Here is a 5,920-nt window from a genome sequence, read left to right as displayed (position 1 = left end):
CTCCTATAGATATGATGGGTTTAAGAGATCAAACAGGCAGAAGAAATAGGTGTTGAAACTTAAATCTCTTGTCCTCAGGACACACGAGCATATGCAATAGATGACAAATTTGCTTAACTTGCTTCCTGATGGGAATTTTTGCACAATCGTGGAGGCCTTTCGGCTGTTCACGCTCCGTGGAGTGGAAGTGAGACTTTAGGTCTTACAGTAGGAGGTACCCTTCAATATAGTGCTTCTAGATATGATGGGTTTAAGAGATCAAACAGGCAGAAGAAATAGGTGTTGAAACTTAAATCTCTTGTCCTCAGGACACACGAGCATATGCAATAGATGACAAATTTGCTTAACTTGCTTCCTGATGGGAATCCTTTTGCACAATTAATGCTTTATATAGGTGAGAGAGTCACTCAGAGTTGGACTTGGCCAATATATGGTAATGAGAAATGTTTTCTTAGTATGATTTTTAGAGTGAGAGGTGAGAAGATATTAAACTTTATATTCATGGCTAAAAAAGCCACCCTTTAGAACTATAGATTTTTTTTTTTTTTGCAATTCTAAGTTTCTATCTTTCGATCCACTGGAATCTAATGGCCAAAATTACCAGTAAAACCTCGTGACAGTTCTGATACAATGTAATGAATAGCCAGCCATCTATTAGAAATTTGACCATGAGTCTATACTAAGTTTTGGGGGCTGAATAAATCTCCAATAACAAAATAGTGCTTTTATTTTTCTTTAATCTGTTTTCCATTTTAATTTTGTCTTTTTTTTACATAGCAAAATTAATTGTAAGTGACAATTTCACCAAACAGTTATGAACTGGAAAAAATCACTGTCATTGGCAAAGTTTGTACTGTTGCATGAACAATATCATATATCCTTCAGGTTGTCAAATTTCAAATCAAGGCAGGCTTGCATCAAACTAATAAGTCGATCTCCTGTGACAACACAGAATGTAGGTCAAAGTTGTGTTAATTACAGGAAAGAACGCTTTCACCCACTCCCAACTGATTGAGTAAATTTTTTTTTTCCGGTACAGGGACTTGAACTCAGGACCTTGCACTTGCCAAGCAGGCATGGCACTGTTACGGAAGGAGACAGCAAGTGACACACAGAGAGGCAGCAGAATGGAAGTAAAATAAAAAAGTTTACTCCATCGATAGGGATCGATCACCCCTAATGGCGGTGCCCTGATCAACTCCCCCATTGGGCTACAACTCTTACTTTTATAGGGTTTTACAGCTTTGATCTTACTCAGTTGGTTACACTACATTTTCACAGATACCCAAAACATGATAGCAAGGCAGTTGAATTTCAACCCTGATGCAGTTCTTTGTCAGGGAAGTTACCTTTAAGATTCATTTAATTACCTACTCTAGCCAGGGGGAAGGGAGCTTGTTTGATTAACAAAGCTAACAATGGTTCTTTTCACTTACAAACTTTTGTGAGAGACTAGGTGTCTCCCAGTTAATTCTGAACTAAGCAGAGTGAGGGGCAGAAGTTATCTTGTATTGTGACATTTCCTAAATTTTCGCTATTAAAGTTTTTCCTATCAGCACCTCCAGCCACATCCCTGGCCCTCAGTGATTTTTTTTTGGTACCAGGGATTGAACTCGGGACCTTGTGCTTGCAAGGCAGGCAGCAGAACCACTGAGCTAAATCCCCAGACCCCCTCAGTAAATTTTTTAATAATAGCAACAAAAGCATGGAAATTAGAAGAATCAGGATGTTTTCCGAAAACAGTGAGTAGTCAAGTAGTCCAGGAGACACAATACTTCACAGACTTTTGTCAAAATATCCCCTATAGAAAGAATACATTTAAGCCGGGCTTGGTGGCTCACGCCTGTAATCCCAACACTCAGGAGGCTGAGGCAGGAGGATCGCTGTGAGTTCGAGACCAGCCTGGGCTACATAGTGAGTTCCAGGTCAGTCTCAACTACAGAGTGAGACCCTGTCTCAAAAAAACAAAAATAAAAATAAAAGGACGTATGTATTCAAAATTTGGGAAAACTGTCATAGGAGTAAATACAACATGTGCTTATTTTAAAAAGAGTAACAGTAGACTCATCACTTAATAGTTACCACTCATTTTTATTTTGGGGGGGTGGAACTTAGGACTTGGCCCTTGCAAGCAGGTGTGGCTGCTACCATTCATCCGAAGTGGAACATCCCCTGTCTGGCAGTGGTAGGTGAGGCCCTGGGTAGGGTGGGGGGAAGAGAATGAAGGCCAGCGAAAGTTCGAACCTAGTCTGAGCAACTGAGTGGGACTGGAGTACAGACTTCAGCCCACCTCCAAGAGCCAAGGCAGCAGCTTTTAAACCTGGGGCAGCGGGTGGAGCAAGGGCTGGGGAATGGTATAAGGGATGGAATGAGGAAGTTAGCTGGCTTTAAACCTAAAGCAGAAGTTAGGCTGCTTGGGGGTGGGGGGGATGCTTTACGCTAATGGCTACCAAAAAAAGAAACAAGAAATCTTTCTACCTCGAGGTCACAGGGGAGAAGTGTCATGGCTGGCCTGGCCGAACCAAACACAAATGGGACAAAGCAAACAACAGCAGCTTCTCAGTAAATAGGACAAATGGGCACAACAATCCTCCTGGTGCTGCTCAGAAGTCCAGTGATTGTCTGCACACCCAAGCAGGACATCCCGGGGCATCCCAGCTATAAACATCCCTTATGATATGGCCCCTTCTCCAAAATCTGCATAAGCATAGTCTTCTTTCCCTGCTAGCTGCTACAACCTCTCCCAGATTGTAGTCCCTGATTTTAGTCTCTGTTCACCGGAATAAACTTTTTCTTTTTCACAACAAACGGGCCTGTTTAAACAAGTGAATTCATTTGTGCCATCTATAACAAGAAGATATGCTATGTCTATTTTAGAAGTTGTAAAGCTCTGTTTCCCACATTTAAGTCTTTTGTTTGTTTTGTTTTGTATTGTTTTGTTTTTGAGACAGGGTCTCACTATGTAGTTCAGACTACCCTGGAACTCACTATGTAGCCCAGGCTGGTCTCGAACTCACAGCGATCCTCCTGCCTCAGCCTCCTGAGTGCTGGGATTATAGGCATGCGCCACCACGCCTGGCTCCACATTTAAGTCTTCAATCATGCAATTGGAATTGGTTTTTCTTTGATGTAAGGTAAAGTTTTTGTTTTTATTTTTGATTTTGTTTTTAGGATTGAGGATTGAGTCCCGGGCCTTCACACTGAACTACAACTCTTTCATTTTTTATTTTGAGATAGAGTCTTGCTAAGTACCTAATTTGTATAGGCTGGGCTCAAACTTACAATCTTCCTGCCTTAGCCTCCAAAGCCCTAGGATCACAGGCACGCATCATCGTAGGATCTTTTTTTTTTTTTTGGCTGTACCAGGGATGGGACTCAGAACTCAGGGCCTTGCACTTGTGAGGCGGGTGTGGCACCACTGAGCTAAATGCCCAGCTGGATTTTTTTAATGGGTCCAATTCAATGTCTCCCCCGCCCTTCTTCATACCAGAAACTGAAGGAATCAAACTCTGGGCCTTGCACTTGCCAGGCAGGTGCAGTGCCACTGGCCACATCTCTGGTCCTAAGTGCTTGTTTTCAAATGGATAGCTCGAGGGTATCAAGTTCCCATCACATGGCTCTTTCTATGCCTCACTGTCTGTTCTATTTGCTTAATTTTCATCTTTTATCAATACCACATTTTCAGTTGCTATAACTGAATGGCAAGACTTTTATGCTACTCAAGGATGACTATCTACCTGATTCTTACTCACATATTGAACCATACTGTCCCTATTCATTTAGTCTCCCAAAAAGTCTTTCAGTAAACTTTTATAAATTTCTGCACCAGGCTCTTAAACATTTTCCCCAGATTTCTTCCTAAGTATTTCAGCATTTTTATTGTCACAAAAAGGGCATCATTTAAACTGTTTTCTTGTTTCTTGTTGACATAATGCAGAAATTTTCTTAATTGTTCTTATTAAGTTATTCGTAAGTTCTTGTGGGTTTTTTGTTAATATGTTTATTATTGATATGTTTGCATCACGTAAGGCCAATATTTCTCATGCGGAGTTTGTATGTGTGCGTAACATATTGCAACTCTATGTTTTATCCCCTTTTCCTCCTTTCTCTCCCCTTCCCCGACTGGCCTGGATCTCACAGCAATCCTCCTGCCTCAGCCTCCCGAGTGCTGGGATTATAGATATGTGTCACCACACCCAGCCTCATAGATTCTTTTTCAGTTTTTCATGCAGAAAAAAATTTTATTTCTTTTTTTTTTTCAGCTTTAATTGAGTTTATTGGTACATTTTAGGGATACAGTACAGTTACATTCATTGTTGGGATCTTGTACCTCTACATGACAAGTCCTGACTCTCATTTTTCGCCTTACCTCTGCCCTCCCTTCACCCACTCCGCCCCTCCCCATCTACAAACACTTTATTTTCATCTTTTCATTATCTCACATTTTTTTCTTTTCCCTTTTTACCCTTCCCCTACCCATTCCACCTTCCCTACACCTTTAGCTCCTTTCTTCCCATTGAAAAAAATTTTATTTCTAAAGCACATCTTCCTTACAAATTATATGTCTTCCTTGTCTTGGCTCATTACGCTGGCTAACAACTACAAATACTAAGAGTGGAATAGTAGACATTTTTGTCTTATTCCTGGTATTTGCTTTGTTTTCTCAAAGACAGAGTCTTGATAATTGCCTAGGGCTTTGGCCCAAGTTCATGGGCTCAAGCAATTTTCCTAACTCAGCCTCCTGAGTGGTTGAAACTATAGGCACATGGCACCAGGCCACCACACCGAGCTTGCTCCTGGGATTAAAAGGGAATGTTTTTTGAGACAAGTCTCACTGTGTAGCCCAGGAGGGCTTCAAACTCACAATATTCCTTTTTCAGCTTTCCCAGTGCTGGTATTACAGGTATGTGTCACCACAACAGGCTTGAAGGCAATTTTTTTTTTTTTTTTTTTGAGACAGGGTCTCACTATGTAGTTGAGACTGAACTGGAACTCACTATGTAGCCCAGGCTGGTCTCAAACTCACAGCGATCTTCCTGCCTCAGCCTCCTGAGTGCTGGGATGACAGGTGTGCGCCACCACGCCCAGCTTGAAGGCAATATTTTTAATGCTTCACCATTAAATGTGATGTTTTTGAAATTGTTCTTAATCAGATCGGGAAGCTCTCTTGAATTACTAAGAGTGTATTTCTCTTTTTGTGTTGGTGGCTGTAATGTGGTACTCGGCCTCCAAGATGGCTCTCCATGGTGTCTGCCTTTTGGTATTGTCACCCTTCTGTAGTTTTCTACAGTGCACCAGAGTAGGTCTGGGTGACGAGTAGAATATGGCAGAAGTGATGATAGACCATTAGATTAGGTTGTAAAAAATAGAGCGACATGTTAATATAGACCAATAGAATAGAAGTCAGAGTCCATAAATAAACTACATTTCTGGCCATTTGGTTTCAAGACAGAGGCTGAATTACTTACACAGGGTAAAAAATAGTCTTTTCAGCAAATAATGCTGAGACAACATGGTATCTACACGCAGAAAAATGAAACAGAGCCCCTACCTACACCATAAAAGTTAACTCAATATGTGTATCAAAAACCTTAATTGTAAGAGTTAAAACTTAAAATTTAGGGGGGGGAACATAGGGTACATCTTTGTGACTTTGTATTTAGTGATGATTCTTTAAGTGTGACAGCAAAAGTACAAGTAACAATATGAAACATAGATAAATCATACTTGAACAGGAGGTACTAGCGTTCAGAATACACAAAGAACCAGGTATGAGGGTGCACACTTGTAATCCCAGAAGTTCGAAGGTTAACAGAAGAGGATCATGGTGAGTTTGAGGCCACCCTGATCTACATAGTAAGTTCAGGACCAGCCTGGACTACATAGCAAGAACCTATCAAAAAAAAAAAAAAAAAAAAAA

General features: G+C 40.9%; 1 long non-coding RNA gene across 1 annotated transcript; it reads left to right on the top strand.

The window, feature by feature from the left end:
* The first annotated feature begins 1,669 nt into the window (after window positions 1-1,669).
* LOC104866362 lies at window positions 1,670-2,777 on the top strand. The gene is made up of 3 exons (XR_781434.1): window positions 1,670-1,742; window positions 2,116-2,185; window positions 2,485-2,777. It is a non-coding gene; the product is annotated as an uncharacterized LOC104866362 (long non-coding RNA).
* The last annotated feature ends 3,143 nt before the right edge of the window (window positions 2,778-5,920 follow it).

The sequence above is a fragment of the Fukomys damarensis genome, unplaced genomic scaffold (genome assembly GCF_012274545.1).
Source record: "Fukomys damarensis isolate Sample0158 unplaced genomic scaffold, DMR_v1.0_HiC HiC_scaffold_11, whole genome shotgun sequence".
Taxonomy (NCBI): domain Eukaryota; kingdom Metazoa; phylum Chordata; class Mammalia; order Rodentia; family Bathyergidae; genus Fukomys; species Fukomys damarensis.
Note: the sequence above shows the minus strand (reverse complement) of the source record. Positions and strands in the feature narration are given on the sequence as shown.